Source organism: Chelonia mydas, chromosome 4 (genome assembly GCF_015237465.2).
Source record: "Chelonia mydas isolate rCheMyd1 chromosome 4, rCheMyd1.pri.v2, whole genome shotgun sequence".
Lineage (NCBI taxonomy): Eukaryota > Metazoa > Chordata > Testudines > Cheloniidae > Chelonia > Chelonia mydas.
Window position 1 is genome coordinate 8035846 of NC_057852.1, and position 19809 is coordinate 8055654.

The window sequence follows — 19809 nt, forward strand, 5'->3', positions numbered from 1 at the left end:
TTTAAATTTTTTTTTCAAAATTGCAAATGAACCAAAAAATCAATTATTTGTACAGCTGTAGCTGAGATTTTGGGGTCCTTTGAGCATGAATCTCTAAGCACAGCTCAGGAGATGCAAACATCCTTAGACAGACACAGAAGTTCACACAAACTCCAGAGAGGAAGCCCTGGCAAAACACTAATTAAAACAGCAAACAGTAAAGTTGCAGGAGGTATTAGGCAATTTGATATGGGAAAAATGCAATCACACGCACTGCTGGAGAAACAAAATACACCTTCAACATGATACTGAGTTATGCTAAACTGTTTGATGCTAAGACAATGTGTGGGATGTAAAAACTATTTTCATATATTTGTTTTAAAATCACATCTGTGTATTTTAAGTGCCCCTAAACATTGGCCTTTTAAAGCTATGTGGATGACCACTGGACATGATCTAGGCCAGGGGTGGGCAAACTACGGCTCGCGGGCCATGTCCAGCCCATCAGACCTTTTAATCCGGCCCTCAAGCTCTCACTGGGGAGCAGGGTCAGGGGCTTGCCCCACTCTGCCACTCCAGCCAGGGAGTGGGGTTGGGGGCTCACCCTGCTCCATGTGTGCCATGGCTTAGCGTGGCTCTCGGAAGCAGCGGCATGTCCTTCTCCGGCTCCTAAGCGTAGGGACAGCCAGGGGGCTCCTCACGCTGCCCCCACCCCAAGTGCTGGCTCTGCAGCTCCCATTGGCCAGGACCCACAACCAACAGGAGCTGCAGGGGTGGTGCCTGCAGACGGGGCAGCGTGCAGAGCCAACTGGCCGGCACCACACCTCCGCATAGGAGCTGGAGGGAGGACATGCCACTGCTTCCGGGAGCTGCTTGAGGAAAGCGCTGCCCTGAGCCTGCACCCCTGACCTCCTCCCTTGCCCCAGCCCTCATCCCCCTCCCACCCTATGAACCCCTTGGTCCTAGCCTCCTGCCTCTTGCACCCCAAACCGCTCATCCTCAGCCCCAACCCAGAGCCCTCACCTCCACCCCCTCCTGAACCCCAACCCCCAATTCCATGAGCATTCATGGCCCGCCACACAGTTTCCATACCCAGATGTGGCCCTCAGGCCAAAAAGTTTGCCCACCCCTGGTCTAGGCTACATAGCACTAAGACAGCTCATCTGATTAAAAAGACGGGAGCAAAACATGTCATGTTTCGCCTACAGCCGGAGCGAGAAGGAGCACACTTTTACTAACAAACAGCCAGAATGTGAAGCATAAAATTAACAGCTTGTTTTACAATCAGATTTTAAAGCGTTCTGCAAAATGGCAGGAGTGGAGGATGTAGAAAGCGCAAGATGAAAGCAGTGGTTCTTTCAGAAAGAACTCTGTGCTGCCTTAAATTTGATATAACTGTAAGGACACGTTGCTACCAGGACCTCAGCAGAGCTGAAGATCTACCAGGATCAGGCCTGGATTATGGGAGTTGAGTAGTGGGTCTCTTAGGTTTGGGCGGAATTATGGTTAAAATAGGGCTCTGCACAGGCAGAGGGGTTGGCCCATGTAGAGCAATCTGCAGGATCAGGGCCTTAGTCCTGACATTATCAAACACAAATACCCTAAGGGCCACCCTTACCTCTACTGAGTAGCACTGGCACCAGTCAGGAGTCTCTCACTGCGAGTAAGGGGGGCAGAGTCAATGTCCAATAGTCTAGCCACCTACGTATCTAGCCCAGAAGCCTTCATCCTCTAGAGATCTTGAGTTAAGTAGGGTTGGACATGGTCAGGTTGTCCCCACCTGTGTTAAGAGACATTTGAGGCGGCTCTGTGGGAGAAAATTTACCCAAGCTTCACCTCATGGAGTTACCTCCACATTCTCCCATCAGCAGGCAGGCATGCCCAGTGGAAATGGGTACCCCTAAAGCTGGGGGATCCCCTGAGGTTTGTGGGTAACTTAAGGGATTAGCAAAGGGCCAAGGCCATTAGCATGGAGGCTCTGACCTCCCTCCATCTGCCGAACAGTGCAGCTCTATCAGAGCACTGCTAACAGGGACCTAACCCTTTGCTACAGCAGCGCCCAGGGTAAAGTTCTGTGGGACCAAAGGGAATTCCCTCACCTTAGGCTCACCCCAGAACCGTCTGAGCCAAACTTCTGTCTGGAGAAAGGGGAGGTTCTCCATACTCAGCTGCTCCAGCCCTTACAGAGAACACCTACCAGGAAAGCTCAGGTAATTGAGGAAGGTGCAATGGATCCATTCTTCCCTTTACACCAATCCATCCCCTGGCATGTCACGATGCCATTGGAAGTGGTGCCGTTTGGATGAGGCACAAAGCCAAGACCTCCATTGCTAATGGGGTTACAACAGTGGCAATTTTTCACAAGATTAGGAGGTAAATGTTCTTCCCAGATTCTAGCTCAAGGAATTACATTCCCGTGCCCTACATTGCACCCTCTACTTTCAGTTGGGATGTTGTTCTTTACTACAACTCCAAAAAATCTTGCTGCTGGGGCAGCATTACGCTGTCACACCCCAGAGGCTGCTGCATTGCAGTGACAGGTGAAACATACGTATTTGTTCAGCACAGAGATATTTCACCCACCAGTGAAATGCAGCAGCCAGCCTCAGACGCTCTGGGTTTTAGACCCAACTCTGCCACTGGCCTGCTCAGTGACCTTGGGCTAGACACATCACCGCTCTGTGACTTGGTTTCCCAGCTGCAAAGTGCTTTTAAATCTATGGATGAAAAGTGCTATACAAGAGCTAGGGATTATTGTCTTTATCAGACAGAGAGATGCCCTTTTTGCATTTCCATCCGTCTAATAAATAAAACAAACGAATAATCTATTATTGCATGTTCATTTTTAGAAATAAGTTATTAATTTGTATTTCTGCAGCACCGAGGAGTCCCAGTCACGGACCAGGACCCCATGGTGCTAGACCCTGTGAACACACAGAACAAAGAGGCAGTCCCTGTCCCAAAGGGCTCACAGGCTAAGAAGTGATGATATTATGTCACTTAAGGAAGCCCAAAGGGAAGCCAGATGCATTCCCTGGTGATATTTTGCTGCAGTTGGGACACAATATCCAGAACATTCATGGAGACCCTTAACATACTTTGTGTTTTATGAGAAAAAAATGCATTCCATTTAAAAATCCTATTTGGCAGTGTCTTTGGGTGGGGGGGGGGAGCTTTCTTAGATATGGATCTGAATCAGAACCCTTCTGTATGTGGGAAAGTTTGCGTTTGGAATGTCTGTCTGTCTGTGATGGGGCGTGCCAGGCCTTCGTGGCTCCCTGCTCGAAGCCCTGACCATCTGCTGCACCACATCCCAGGAAACAGAAGAAAAGAGCAGCCGTTTGGGAAACTAGTGAGATTTGGTCCTCCAGCACTCAGAAGGGCTGGGGAGCAACAGCAGCCAATCAGGGCTCACCAGGCCACATAAAAGGAGCAGGCTGCTGTCAACAAGTCAGTTCCTTGCTAGAGCCAGAGGGGGTGAGGAGGGAGTCTCTCCAGGCTGTGGTCACAGGAGTCAGTCTGGGCTAGCGCTTCTTACTGACCACAGGCAGTGGCAAGGGCTAGGAAGGAACCCTGCTGCTTTAGCCACAGAGAGGGAATTTAATGCAGAAAGGGTAAGCAGCTGCTTTGTTTATAACTGGCCTGGAGTTTGTCGTCCCGGAGTGGGTTTTGAACTGGGACACCCAGCTGGAGGGCTGAGTCAGATGACCCACGGCAGCAGGCTGACAACCTGCAGGGGATGCTGGTAGCTGATGCGAATGGCAACACGGCGATGACAAGGGGGGCGCTCCCTAGGGGAGTGTACCTCACCATGCTCTCTTTTACTGACTTACATGCACGTGGTATATGGCAGCATGTTGAGTACAGACGCTGCATGCCCAGCTGCCAGCATAGGAGGTGATGCACGGCTTCTGGGAGTAGGGTGCCCAACCTGCCTGAACCCTAGGGAATGTGCCCTGCATGGCTCTCTGGGTGCCCAAGCACTGCCTCCCAAATCTGCACTGCTATTTTTAGCAGTATAGTGTCCTGCAGCCTCCCCATGGCTGGACCCTTTCCCTGTTCCACTGAAAGGCTCTGGTGGTGGGGAAGCATTTAGGGAAAGGCTCTGGCTGTTGGTGCCTTTCACTGAGGTATGTAGTTAGGCACCTTAGTCACATGTGTGGATGTAGCCCACTTTCGCTGTGGCGTATAGCTACACCTGTGCTCTATGCACTGTAGAGAAAGTGTAACCAAAGTCAAACACATGCAGATGCTCTGTTTACTTCTTTCCTTGTCTTTACCCATAGTTCCACCACATTCATTCTATTTCCACGCAGTGGGGGAGGGCAAGTGAATAGTTACATATTGGAGCCGCTGGAGGTTGCCTGTGTGTGTTCTTTGCTTTGCTTCCGGGCAATTATCTTTATTGCACAAGACTTTTCTCCAACTGTGACACACAATCCAAATGGGGAAAGTAGAGGGACAGTTCTCCATTGCATATTGATGTTTTGCTTAATTTCCAGCAACATGCTGTGTTCTCTGAACAGAACACTGTGCTCACCCACACTCACATTTAACACTGAACCAAAATTACATATACCCACATCTTTATTCTTCATAAGTCAGTTTAATGACTGTTTTGATTGGGAGGGATTTTAAAAAAACCCTGTGTTTTGAATTCATCTAATCTGTTAAAGATGTGGCACTACTGAAGAATATCTTGATGACTCTAGAGTGCTTTTTCGGGTGACCCGATGTTTTTTCCAGGATGTATTTAGGAGTCTCATGAAAACATCACTTGAATACAATAAAATTGGTAGTGTACATTTAAGTCAATGATATCAGTGATTTCAGAACATTGCGAGTGTTCAAGTGTGTAGGGTCACCTATTTAAGATCTTAATTTAAGTTGATGCCTTTTCAAAAGGACTCAGCTCCCAATAGCTTGAGAACAGCAGCAGATTCTGGGTGCTGATCACTTTTGGAAGTCTGGCCCATAGAGAATAACTAACATTTGTAAACAACCTGTTATGTGTGCATAAGGTCCTGAGAATTGACCCAGGAGGTGGAAAGAGCTCTTTGTTTATGCGGGATTCAGATACAGTGGCCATTATGAGCACAATCCAGTGCCCTGGGAAGTCAATTGAAAGGCTCCCATTGACATAAATTGGCACCAGATCATGTATGGCACTTGTATATTATACTATTATAAAGACAGAAGGGATTATTAGATCATCTAATCTAATCTCCTGCATAACACAGGCCAGAGAATTTCCCTGAACTAATTCCTGTTTGTGCTAGCAAATATCTTTTAGAACAAATCCCACCTTGATATAAACATGTCCAGTGATGGAGAATTCTTAGTCAATTGTTCCAATGGTTAATTACTTCTGTTAAAAATAGGGTGCAATTTTTAAAGTCTGAATTTATCAAGTGTAAACTTCCGGCCTTTGAATCTTGTTCTACCTTTGCTGGCTAGATTGAAAAGTTCTGTTATCAAATTTCTGTTCCCCATGTAGGAACTTACAGACTGTGATCAGGACATCTCTTAACTGTCTGTGTTAAGCGAAACCAAACAGTATGTGAGCACCTCACCCTCACAGTTTCTGGGCGCTCACAACACGCCTGTGAGGTAGGGCAATACTGTTATCCCCACTGTAAAGATGGGGAACTGTGGCACAGAGAGACCAAGTGGGGGAGGGGTAGCTCAGTGGTTTGAGCACTGGCTGCTAAACCCAGGGTTGTGAGTTCAATCCTTGAGGGGGCCATTTAGGGATCTGGGGCAAAAATTGGGGATTGGTCCTGCTTTGAGCAGGGGGTTGGACTAGATGACTCCTGAGGTCCCTTCCAACCCTGTTATTCTATGACTTGCCCAAGGTCACTCAGGAAGTCTGAGATAGAAAAGCAAATTGAACCTAGGTCTTCTGAGTCCCAACCTACACCGTAACTGACTGGCTACAAGACAGCTCTTTGAAACTCACTCCCAGTCAGCATTAGGTGAATTATGGGGTGGGGAGAATGGATATATTATATACTTCCTCTAAAACATTAGCTATTCATGATTGCCAGAGGACAATAGGGCAAAATGATGATGTTGTTTTTTGTTGTTATCTCAGAAGTGGTCTGTAGACTTGATTGCACTATTGATCTCATGTATAGCAAATCCCTTTGCTCCAGTATGTTCCTATACCTGATGGGTACAGTATTCACACTGATGTCGTCTACCCTGTTGGCTCCAGTACTCAAGCAGTTATCTGAAATCAATGCAAAGAAGAGTAGCCTGATCTATGGATTGCGTTAATTATATTGATTACGTAACATTTCCCAGTTGTCACTCTGTTTGTCAGGTTAGAGTCCCAAGATCAGGCCCAGTATTATTAAAATGACTGTTCAGCTGGGAACCCCAATGTGCATAGCTGCAACACTCACACTTTAGGAACACTTCTGTATTTGTAATAATTACACAAACACTCTACCCCAGAAAGGTAGAGAGAGAGAGAGAGAACACAGAATGTACATCTGAATACTCACACCATCCCTTGCAGAACAACCTGAAATGTTATCCATGATCTTCATCACCATCATAGAATATCTCAGGGTTTGAAGGGACCTCAGGAGGTCATCTAGTCCAACCCCCTGCTCAAAGCAGGACCAATCCCCAATTTTTGCCCCCGATCCCTAAATGGCCCCCTCCAGGATTGAACTCACAACCCTGGATTTAGCAGGCCAATGCTCAAACCGCTGAGCTATCCCTCTCCCTTCCTCATCATCACCAGTGGCCATAATCCTGGCAAATCCTAAGGGCTATATCTCTCTCTTCCTGTACACAGATTGGGATACAACTTTTATGTGTTACTGACCCCACTATGTCTAATGCATATTCAGTAGGGGTTTCTTCCCCTCTTTCTTATTTGTGTTTCCTCATCCTGCTAATGTTGGCATGCCCTTCTCCTATAGGTTAGTATATTAATGATTTCAACTTATTATCATCTATGTCAGTTCCTTGTGATGGCACTCTTGTGGTCAGGCATCTGCAGATGTTCCTATCCAAAAATATACAAAAGCTGGTGTTCGCTCATGTTCCTGTGATTGGCTGGTGTCGTTATGGACAAACTTTCTGCTTAAACATGCTGTTCTCGGTTCACTAAAACTTAGGGGTGACTGTCAGGCCATTTCTTTGTGCCAAAGTTCATAGGCCTCATGCTAACTGCTGAAGCCCATGTCTTACAGGATACAGGTCTGTAGGTTCATTGTATTAGTGCTGAATAAAATAAATGCTAAAGCTAGGTCTATGGGCTACAGAAGTAACAATCAGTTTAGATCAAACACTCCAAGAGCTTAGCCTTTACATCTGGGAAGGGGCTTGAAGGCAGCGTCCCTGAAATGGTCCTGTGAATCTGCCTAGGTTTTCCCAATTTTCTCACACTCTGCCTAAAGAAGCTCAAATACCACAATGGAGGGGGCATTGTGAACAGAACAGAATGACTCTGCCTTTGGCTGTCATGGCTGCAATCAAAGGCCTGGCTGGGGCCTGTGTGTAGACTAAGCTTTCTTACTCATCCCCCCCTCAGCCTGAGTAGGAGACAGTGAACTCTTGCTCCATTCCATGTGCAGCCCAAGGAAGAGAGTGTCTTGCAGCATCTCCTGCTCCTCCCCTGCTCCTGGGGAAAGTCATTTGCTGCAACACAACCATGTTTCTGGGTGCTGCATGCAACACACCTTGTATCAGCTCAGCTATGCTGACCAGTACTTTAGGGGTGCAAAGCCAAGAGTCTGCCTACTTCTCACCCTATCTGTACACTCCCCTTCCACCTGGTGGGGACCTGGGTGAGGTATGCTGAGCACAGAGCCCCAGCCTCCTCACCTGCCCCGCTCAAAAGGCATGGAGGTTCTGTATTTCCCTGCATAGGTGCATTTGGACTAGATGAGATCTGGATCAACACAGTTAACACGGTGAGTGCGATAATTGCAAAAGGGTAATGCCAAAGCAATCGGGGTCACTTCAACGGCTAATCAAGTCACTGGGAATGGAGAGAGGGTAGGGGAAAAACACACAACAACTTTGCTACCTCGCTTTTAATGAGCTGGCTCATTGCATCTCACAAGTTTCCAATTCCCGAACATTTGATTTATACCTTGACTGAGCTATCTGTTGCCACGCATCAGTCACGCTGGTTTTTAATGAATGCCCTGTCATACCTATGCATAAGCGATGGCATAAAATGTTCCTCTTTGTTCTAAGAGATCAAGCTTTGCCGCTGTCACTCGTGTGACCCCCAGAATGGACAGCGTCTATTATTTTTATGAGATGCTTCGGTGTCATTAGACATTACCTTTTCCAAAAGAGAGTGACTCGTTCTTTCTCTCCCTGTCCTGTGAAGTGTTGCTCTAAGTCCTAATCCTACACAATACCGGAGCAGCAGGTACCTAATGAAACAGGAGGAATGTATCAAGGGTGCAGAAGGTGAGATGAACTGGATTAAAAAGTTTTGCTAATGACGAGATAATGGTATTCGGGAGCAGGTTCAGAAATCAAAGTTTTTTCACCTTATCTAGTAACGTCTAAATAGTACCCTGATTTTTTTTTTTAAAGAAAAGACTGGCATGACATCTTCCTCAACCCTAGCTCTTGTAATAGCCACATTGTGGATCTCTTACTCAAGTTAATTAGCATTCACTTATGTGCATAGTCCTAGCATATGCCTAGGCTGCAGTCATGGGGGTGTTTGCAGCTTGAGCAGACATACCTGAGCTAGCTTTAATCTAACTGGGCTTCGATTGCAGGCTATATGAGCCAGCCTGGAACCGTAGGTAATTACTTGCATGGCTACCCCCATGCTGCCATGGCTTTGCTGCTCTTGGTACCTGCGCTAGCTACATTAAAGCTATCTTTGATATGTTTACATGAGCTGCGATCACACAGTGTGATTGCGGTGTAGATACAATCTCATGTGAGGATTATGCAATTGGGCCCTTAGATTATTGTTTAAATACCTACAGGATTATTTCTTTATTTGAAATGTGGACAGACCTGGCTAATCTATATTTGACCTCTCTTAGATGGTATGTTATTGAGGAATGGCAAAGTTTTACTAGTAAACAATTTTCCAGCACATATCTTTTATCTAAAGCAATGGTTCTCGCCCTTTTCCATGCCAGGATCCCATTTTCCAGTCTGGGACCCTCTCATGTTCTCAGGCCTAACCTCCCCAACTGGTTGGGATCTATCTGGGAACCCCACTCCCATGTAGCATTATAAGAGAGGCAGTGGACACAATACCAGGCCCCAGGTTGCGGCTAGTTGAATAATAATAGAAAATGTCACCAAAGGTTTTTTTTCCCCACAAACATATTAATGATCTTAAAAATCCCTTTATTCATCTCAATGGCTCTTTGACCAGCTTTATTGAGAACCCATGATCTAAAGAATCAATGATTCCTGACTGGGCAGTATCACTATCATGGCTGTCTTTGATAGGTCATCTCTAGGCAATTGTTAGCTCTGTTGGAAGAGCCAGTGGCGTCACTGGGAAAAAGGATGGTGTCAGGATTTAGCACAGCATTTCATTCCTCCGTTGCAGGGAAAACAGGTAAAATAGTACCACTCGAATATCACTGCTGTAGGAGGCATAGGTTATCGGTTGTTACATGTTGAAGATTGTTAGCTGTAATGAGTCCATTCACAAAGGATGCAGAAGTGGTAAAGGGAAACTAAACATCTCTTCATTCCATTTAGAAAAAATGCTTGACGTCCTATTGCAAAGCCAGTGTGGCAATAGGAAGTAGTGAAAAAGGAATGACATCTCTGTGTAGAGCACTTCACCCAAACAATATAAAATAAAAATATCAGATTAGACTTAGAGCCTTTTTTTTCCCAGCGCTTCACTGCCTCTAAAAAAACCTCCTCAGGGAAGACCTTTTAAGATTGAGCCTTTATCCTAGTTAACATCATTACCATAGCAGCACATTCTCCCCCTACCTTGCCATTTCCTCAAACACCCTGAAGACAAGTGGAGCTGTCCGTGAATGCTTAAGCCAATCAGGGGCTAGATTTAGCTCCTATCTGGACTATGGATCAGTCACTTCTCCTCTGGCAGCTCATTCCACAGCAGAGCCCCTTTGCTGGAGAATGCTTTCTCTCTAGCTCTTGTGCCCTTCATCCTGGGCTTCATAAACTCCATCATCCCAGAGGAGTGCAGCTGTACTGGCAGATCATGCATTGAGACTTGGTCCACTAACTCTGAAGATCAGGTTCAAGACCTTAAATTGGCTACACAGATCAGCTGCAATTTAGCAGATGAGGTGGGGTTGAAGCATGGGGGTGATATGCTCACAGCTGCTAGGCCTGCTGGGATGTGGATTTCTGGAGCCTCTCAATTGCTTTCTCTTTAAGTGCCAGGTATCGTGAGTTACAGTAGGTGACGGAAGCATGGACCCCTGTGGCCAGTCTCCGCGAAAGCTGAAGGAGGCAGGAGGTACTCTTTTCCCATTGGCACTATCTGCTTGTGTGCAGGATAACAGGAGAGTTGACCACAAAACTTTTCACCACGTTGACAAATGGCTGGAATGCCTTCACTGGAAAGGGGAGTGATGGACCCAATGGGTTGACCTGGTGGCCAGAAAGCAAACTGGCCACCAGGTCAACCCATTGGACACTATCTATCTGGCTAGTCCTGCAGAACATTTCCTCCTCACCAGCACTGCATGGGTTGAGGGTGGGCTGGCTGCTTTTCATCCAGGGGCAGACATCCTGCAGGCATTGTGACATCATGGTGATAGCACTGGTCACATTGTTGGAAAAGGGTGGACAGCTGAGTGTTGTCAGTGTCTTGTTGGCAGTGTAGTCTGTGGTGTCTCCTCACCTGCCCAAGGAGCTTCATGCAGATATTGAAGAGGATGGACAGGAGGATCCTCATGGGACTGCGGCAGGGGAAGGCTTGGAGAGAAGAGGAGCAGTTTGCCACCATATTCCTTGGATTTAGTTGGAGAGCAATGACCAGAGCCATTCCAGTGCTGCTTTTTTGTCCATCCTAGCTACATCCTGTAATATCTTGTGGTCTGCTGTGACAAATACTACTGATAAGTTGAGTAGTTTGAGCAGTTAGATGTGGCCTCTATTCACTGCCTGGAGGAGCTCATCCCTCCTTGGAGTCTCTCCAGGCCATTTCCTGGTCTGAAGCCCAATTGTAAAGCGTGCAAGATGTCAGTTGATGCCATGTGTTGTTGGAACTTGGTTCTCAATCATTTGGAATCCTGGTCACTGGAGGTTTTAAAGAGCAGGCTAGACAAATCTCAGTCAGGGATGGTCTAGGTCCTTAATCCTGCCTTAGTGCTGGGGTTTGGGCTAAATGACCTCTTAAGGTTACTTCCAGCCTTATCTTTCTTTTCCTTTTCCTAGGAATGGGAGGCTCGGCACAGGCTGAAAGCTGGGTGGCTTTTCTGCATCCACTGTGGGCTCTTTTTAGACTCTGTCTGAGGGTCCTTTTGAGGTCCACTTCTCTGAAGGAAGCATTATGAATTTCTGCTAGGTATTGGGCGCTGGCTTTTACCTGCTAAGTGGGCCATGGGCCTGTTTAACCAGGCATGGCTCATGCTTTTGAGGGCTTCTTGAGCTTCACCATGTGTGATGGGGCTAAATTCCATCATCAACTATGTGAGTAAGGGGTGGGTTATGCAATGTCTGGCATAGAGTTTTCTGCCTTGGCAAACTTATTGTGTATTCAGTTGATCTTGTTCCACATAGTAGGATGAAGGTGTCTGCAGCACTGAGTATTAGTGCCAGCTGTCTGGCTTGTGCAGTCCATGTTAATTATCTGGTTTGCCGTTCAGAATAACTGTCAGCTGCAGTTCTGTGGCTATGTTAACAAAGGAGAAGGCAGCCCTCTGTACCTCCCTTACTGCAGCAGTGTAACCCAGTAGGGAATGTCTGTGCTGTGGGCAGATGGATTTGAGGTAGGCTTTGTGCTTATAGTCTTCTGCCTATGAGCATCCTCTGACGAAGCTCACTGATGAACCATGGTGAGCTTCACAGTCCATGTGAGGGTGCTGGGTGACCTCAGTGGTTCTATCTATATTGCTGTATAGCTCATTGGCACATTGAACTTCCAGTTGCGTGATTTCCCTGCCCCCCCCACACCCTGGAGCACACACAACTTTCTCCAACTGTCTCTTCCCACAGTGTTTGCTCTCTGACTGTGGTCAGGTTGGGTACAACCTCATCTCTCTAAGGGTCCCACTGGTACACTTGCAAATTGTCACTCTGGAAAATAGTTTACCATCCGCGCTGGGTAGTAGTAGCACCATGGGAGTAGGTTAGATGGACATGGTATGCTGAATGCTTTCTACCCATTCTGTGATTGCCAAATACCTTGGGGAACTTAACCTTCTAGCTTAACGAGAGAACGTTTCCTTTCCTTTCCTTTCCTTTCCTTTCCTTTCCTTTCCTTTCCTTTCCGTAACTTTTTTCATAAATGATCATTTTTCTTTCAGATGATAAATTTTGTCACTAGAGCTGGTGGTAGAATGACAATTCCTTTTGATTTTTCACCAGCAGAAGTTGGTCCAATAAAAGATATTACCTCACCCACCTTGTCTCTCAAATCTATTTCATGACATCTTTTGAGGTATTGAAATATGCTTTTCATTCCTAATTAGAATGAAAACAAAATCTTTTGAACATTTTCAAGCAGCAGAATTGTGTCAAAATATCTCTTTTCTGATGGTAAAGGTCAGGTATTTTATCTGGGTCTTGGTATCTCTCTGTGGAAGTTTCTGAAAAGTCCATCTTGGACCTCAGAAACTTCAGCAAAAACTTAGTTGAAATTGATATGTCTCCATGTGGGGGGTGGGAAAGTTTCATCAAAAATGTTCTGATGAGCTCTATTAGTCACACCTAAATTAAACACAATGATGCAGTGGTTTAAAGCCAGTCTTCTGTCTCTGAGAAACTGAAGTTCCAATGTATTTCAGACAACTTGACACTCTTACTGCACCTACTCATAATCCTGGTACTCTTAATAGTGGAAACCTCTTAACCTACCGACTACTTTTGCCAATTGCAGCTGTAATTCCTGATAATATTAGAGTATTCTGCTAAATAGGTTGTTTTATTACATAGAATCTGGCAAAACTGAGACACTGCTCGGTCTTATTGCTCCACTAAAAATGAGGACTACTGGAAATATAAAGTAAGTGAAGCATGAGTTAAAGCAAACCCATTTATTAACACTCCACACGTTTCTGTTAATGAAAAGACAAGCACATTTCCACACATTTGCTGTGATTTAAAAATATCTTGGTCACATTTTATATTAAAGGCTCATTTATAAATACTTTATTGTGGTTCAATAATTGATAGGGTGATTTATAGTGGATTTGATAACATTTGTGTGCACAGAGTACAGTATATTAACAATATCTGCTGAAAATACATTTTGTAATTGTAGCAGCTTGTCAGTGCATCATCTGCTAAGCATTTATTGCCCAAGCACGTTAATTATTTCTTTGACAGAGGGCTTGCTATATTCTGGAAGGGATGACAGTGCCTGCCTTCAGATGTACGCAGGGCATTGATATGGGTCTGTGTCAGAGGCTGAGCTTCAATGTGCCCCTAGATATTTATGTTCAGTGGACTGCTAATAAATGCAAAAGACCAGTGTGATGTTTGCTTGGCATGCCCAGAACCATAAGCCACTGTTCCTCCTCTGCGTCATCATGAGAGAGCTTTGCCGGAGCTTAAACTGTGTGCGTCAGCAGCCTGTCTGCCTCACCAGCACACTCACTGCAACTCTGCTCGTTTTAACCTTGCCTTGCAGGTAACATTCAGTAAATCCGAGTTCCCAAACCTTCTGGAAGAGCGTTCCTCTATGATAACCAGCCCCTACCACTGGCTGCTCACAGAAATAACCAGGTCCATTGGCTCCTGTTAGCTCGACGGAGGACTCACACCTCAATTTAGTACAGCAGTACTGTTAGGGGGCTTATTCCTTCACTCACTTACTTCCCTGGTCCTTCTCGCATGAACAGAGAGCAACAATACCCGAAGTCCAAAGGTGCAAACAATTTGATGTTTATTGGGGTGAACTTCCAGCAAGCATGATTCCTGTTTCCTTCCTTAGTGTCCTCCTTCCCAGCTCTGACACCACAGAGCCTTACACCTGTGTCCCTGTTCCCATTTCCCCCTTTAGCAAAACATGATTCCAATTTCCTTACCCCCATTCCCTGTTGCCATCTCCCCCTTTAGCAAAACATGATTCCAATTTCCTTACCCACATTCCCTGTTCCCATTTTCCCCACACACATGCCCACCCCCACGCCCACTCACTTCCTCATTGACTACAGATTATATAGTAAAACTTGAGTTCTGCTTAGCTATACCTTAACCAATCATTTTCCTGAAATGTAACTAACCAATCCTAACATATTGTAACATGATTATGTAACCAATTATATCCCACCACCTTAATTAGTTTACACCCAGCAAAATTAATTATACAGCGGACAGGAACAATCACAGAACCAGACAGAGATTATACAGACAAACAATAGCAAAGTGGGAACTATAATGACAAAACAATACAGAAGTGAGGATTTCACATCCCAGTATTGATAAGTGAGTTCTTGCCAGACAGGATGCTATCAAACTAAGTTTCCTTTTACATTTTCTAGGCACTTCCCTTTCTCTGGAGGTGATAGGAATTATCAGGACAGGGTTGTATTCCTAACAGCCCAATAGCACCTTCTTTCAATGTGACTAGTTTGGAATGTGAGGATGTGACCGGTCGCTTCCTAGCTTATGGCTGCCTCTGCTGCTTAGCCAAAGGCCTTAGCCTAAGAACAGGGCCTCAGACTGTCACAGTAAGAGAAGCCCCTTACACCAGCAGACAGTGATTTTGATTCTTTCTTTTATACCTCTGGAACTAGCCAAGTGATAAGAATACACCTAAATTCTTAAAGTACAGGCCTTTGCAGACAGGTCTGAATATCTATATCCTAACAAGTACTAAGATGGATTTCTGCTAAAACAAGAATAAGTTTATGAAAAAAGAACAGTGATTGAAAGGACACAAAGCAGAGACAATAGAAACAGAAAATGGTTACAAATAAAACACCCTTTCTAGTGTCTAAAATTGAACAGATTACGATTCTGGTCTCATGGCAATTTCTCACTTACAGCCAGTTCTCAGCGTCCTCAGCCCCCTGGCAGTGGGAGCCACCTTTCACAGCTTCTGAGAGCACTGGCCCCTTTTGTCCCATAAGCGATGGATAACGAGAGTTCCCTTTATTGTCCAGAATTGTATTCTTTGCAAAGCAAGTCCAGAAACCGTTCCTCTCGGTTGGTGGTTGATCTTCGGGGTGCAAAGGCCAGGTCCTCTCTTCAGCCTCTGGTCAATTTGCTTTTTTGATTGGTCTGATCTCTTTGTGCACCTTAGATGCAAATGTACTTTCACTGTCCTCTGTTTTCTCATCCACCTGTTAACTTGTTTCAGGCACACAAGCAAAGCCACATTCCTTTGCCTAGGGCGGGCTTGTTTATCAACTGCCTTAAAAGCATATTTCCAGCACACGTATGTAACTTTGTATACACAATGATGTTCATGACCAGCATGTCACCAGTTTCCATATGATATCCAAACTGTGTGTTGGGTGCAGCGAGTTTGTCAGAACTGCTGGGGTTTACTGTTACATAAGTGTGCTCTTTGCCAACTGGCACAAAGGGACTTTTAAGGTCACAGCCAGGTTATTATGAGCTTTGTGATTGCACAGCATGGGGCTATGCAAGGAAACAGCTCCCTCATCCAGCTATGTAAGGGCCTCCCAAAGTAGCAATTTCTGATTCTGGGGACTCTCCTAGGGGGCAAAATGACATAGAAGGAGTAGAGGGAAGGCATGGTCAGAGCTCCATCCCTCTTTGCACAACCCTACAGAGTGAAGCCAGCACAACAGGGGGAACAATCTTTGCCAGCCTCCTGGCTGATGCAAAGCACAACCGGCCTGCTCTCCATGCACATGGAGCAGCGCCAGAATAGATGATACTTGCCTGAGGGACAATCCGGTGCTTCTCATGTGCAGATTCACATTGCAACCTCCCCCTGCACAGGACAGTGGCAGAAATGCCACAATCTAGTTCAAGGGAGCCATTATATCAAATTCAAAGCAACACACTCTTCTCTTGTGGCAAGGCATTCCACTGGCTATCATTGAGTTAGCAGGATTATCCATATAGCTGTCCAGTTAAATTTTTTAACCAGAATAGCCACTTACAATAGCAATTACTGACAAAAAACAGGAGTTTGGGAAGGCATCTAAACCCTCAAACTTCAGAACATGAACCAACCTCAAACTATCGAGGGTTAGGAGGAAACTTTCCCTGGAGGGAGGCTATCCTGTAATTGCTGCTGCATAGTTCCTTACACCTTTCTCTGAAGCAGCTGGTGCTGGACACTGTCAGAGACAGGATACTAGGATAGATGAACCTCGGGTCTCATCCAGTCTGACAGCCATAATTTATCCAGAAGAGATTTTGCACGTAATAATAATTGATTAAACGTTGTTTGGCCTCTGTTTAGAGGACAATCTGCCTCTCCAGCCGTAATGGTAATGTCTAATGCACCCAAACAGCTCACCGTGGGGAAAAAAGTGTCTTGGAGAAAATCAATTTAAACCAAAAACGGACAAACAAAGAGCTCCCAGCAATACACAGTGAAATAGATGGCTGCAATCAAAAAGATATTTCCAATTACCATTAGAATTCCAGGGTAATTTAAATGATCTGATCCTTCTTCATCATCGTCATTGTCATGCTCACACCAAGGAGGTTTTTTTCTGAAGCCAATCTGCAGTAGCTAATTTGCTTCATTGTGCCCATTACAATTTCTTCCTATCCAACCTTATTCAAAAATTTGTCTGGATAAAACGATGCCCACCTCAGAAATCCAGTGCATGACAGCTCTAATTTAACAGTTTTTAGGACAAAAAACGCCAAGGTTCATTTAATGTGGGATTGTTCCGTATTGTTGACTGAGCAGCCCCCCACCTGCCATCTGTCCCCTCTGCCCCTCTCACCCCCAAGGTAGCAGGAATTTGCAGATGAATCTTCTCCTTGGTTCAGGACTGCGCCTCAGACTCCAAGCCTGCATGTTTTAAACTAACATTTCTAGGCCTTCATTTTAGCAAGGACCTAAGATGAGTTCTTGGCTTTTTTTGAAGATTGCTGTGCACCATAAATCAGCAGAATTAAAGAGAGGGAGGAAAAAGCAGTTTGGGGCTGGTGTGACTGTAATACTAACATGGAATGTTTAGTTTACAAACCAGCCCTCTGAAGGTGTAAACGAACATCTGTTGCTGGTGCTAATTGCAATGATCTAAAGCGGGTGGCTGTGAATCTGGGAGGGAGACATAAGCAAGGCCTCTCAGCTGTATTGGTGTCTGAAAGGGATCATTTTAGAAGTGTTCCTCACTATACTGCAGTGCTCTCTAGTTGTTTGCAGTGGTGGTGTATCCATGTTGGTCTCAGAATAGGAGAGAAACAAGGTAGGTAAAGTAATATCTTTTATTGGACCAACTTCTGTTGGTGGCCGTGCTTTCGAGTTACACAGAGCTCTTCTTCTGGTCTGCAGAAGGCAGCAGAGTGTCTGAGCTAGATACAAGTTGGGAGAGATTAAGTAGAAGGGTTTGAAGTGGGCAATCAAGGGTAACAGGCAGTGTGGTGTGTTAAACATTGTTGGAATGAGTCAAAAACAAGGTCCCTGTTAAATCCATGGGTTTTGGTGTCTAGCAGAGTTATGAATGTAAGCTCCCGGGCTCGTCTTTTGGAGGTGTTGTGCAGGTTTCCTTTGAGGACAAGTATTGAAGGATCAGATATGGAGTGATTGATTTGTGAAAAGGGTTCACCCATGGTTGATATGGGTTTTTTGTCTTTATCATGTTCCTGGGTGAGTTCATTTGAGAGTGTAGTGACTGTCTGGTTTCATTCATAGTTGTTGTTGCATTTGATGCACTGGATGAAGTACACCATGTGTTGTGATAAGCATGTATAGGATGCATGGATCTTGAAAGGTGTGTTCTGTAGGGTATTGATCCTCATAGCAGTGGAGAAATGACTGCAGGTTTTGCATCTGTTGTTCTGGGATCGCTTTGACTGATAAAATGACAGAAGACAAATACACCCTATCACACATGGTGGACATTTTTCACAAAGCAATCTCTCCATATCTGACAGGTTTTAGAGTAGCAGCCGTGTTAGTCTGTATTCGCAAAAAGAAAAGGAGGACTTGTGGCACCTTAGAGACAAACAAATTTATTTGAGCATAAGCTTTCGTGAGCTACAGCTCACTTCATCAGATGCATTCTTTCAATACTTGTCCTTCAGGGAAACCAGCACAACACCTTCAAGGTGAGCCTGGGAACTTAAATTCATAACCTTGCTAGATACCAAAAACCAGGGACTTAACCAGGGACAGTAGCTTTATGGCTGATTCCAAAAATTTAAAACACATCACACTTTACCCTTACTTGCCCACTTCAAATCATTTATGCATAACAATCTAACCCTCAATAGTCCACTTGATTTCAAGTGACCACCTCCAATATGTGTTTCCCCTTCTGTTTAACAATCTGTCCCAACTTGTATTTTGTTCAGACACTCTGCTTCCTTCCTTAGACCTGAAGAAAACCTATGTGCAGCTTGAAAGCTCGTACCTTCCACCAAGAGAAACTAATCCAATAAAAGATATTACCCCACCTACCTTGTGTCATTCATGTTTTCTAATGATTATTTACATTTAAATCAGCCATGTACTTACACAGGGAGCCCAGTCCTGCACCACTGATCATGACATCAGGGTCTATAAACACATAGGCTTAATTTTTCCAAAGTGACTAGAGTTTTTGACTGCCCAACTAGAGATGCCTTAAAGGCAGTGATCCCAAAGATTTGAAAACGGAGCGGCTCCTTTGGAAAATGAACTCTATTGCATCTTTTCACCTGCAGCACTGCTAGGTGATGTTGCATCTTCTGCACCCTCCTGGCTAATCCTTCATACCCCATCCTACTAGTGTTATCTCCTTTTAAACATACTTTGATAAACTATTCCATTGCTTAATGTGGGGTGGCAAAGTACAGCTGGTTGACAAAACAAAAATATTGGAGGGGAAAAAAATTCATTTTTTGTTTAACTTTTTGGGGTTTTGTCATTGTTTGCCTTTTTTTTTAAAAAAAAAAGAATACTCTTTAATTTTAAAGTTTTGTTTTTGAAAATTGGAAAAGTGTTAATATTTTGTGTGTGGGGTGGGAGGGAGGGGGGCAGTAGTTTCCTGACTGGCTGTAGGCAGAAGATTGCAGAGAAAATGTGGGTATTGTAGAGTAGTGCTCCTTGGATGCCCAATCCACACCAGAGCACAGGTGTTTTTGGGAATGAGGGTTGGACTGAGAGACCATGATTAGGTGGCTCGATTGACCATATCCTCCCATGTGTGAGAGGGGTGTACTGACCATGGATGTTACAGCCTGTGGCACCACTCATGGAGCTGCTATATGGATCTTCCAAGGACTTTGCAGAGGGCCTTTTTCCGACACCCTATTGGAACGTCCCCCGCAGAAAGCCCATTCCTCCCCCCATCATGGTCAATGCCATGTCTCCTATTGACATCAGTGGGAGGAGACTCAGACCTATTATTTGGGCTTGATGGGGCTGATAACTTCAGACCTATGTTCCATACTTGAGCAAAACTCCCATTGGGTTCAATGAGGCTTTTGCCTGTGTGACAGAATATGGATTTTAGATGTGGGCTCCCCCAAATGCAGATGACTTGAGGTTAAATAGGTAGAATTTTCATAAGCATCTAAGTCACT

The 19809-nt window shown here is 45.1% G+C and overlaps 1 long non-coding RNA gene across 1 annotated transcript in view; it reads left to right on the forward strand.

Moving 5' to 3' along the window:
* The first annotated feature begins 3452 nt into the window (after positions 1–3452).
* The window catches only part of LOC122465698, a 54492-nt gene continuing 38135 nt past the window's right edge, over positions 3453–19809 (forward strand). Inside the window, exon 1 of the long non-coding RNA XR_006290710.1 lies at positions 3453–3593. This is a non-coding gene — a long non-coding RNA (uncharacterized LOC122465698). The remainder of the gene's footprint in view (positions 3594–19809) is intronic.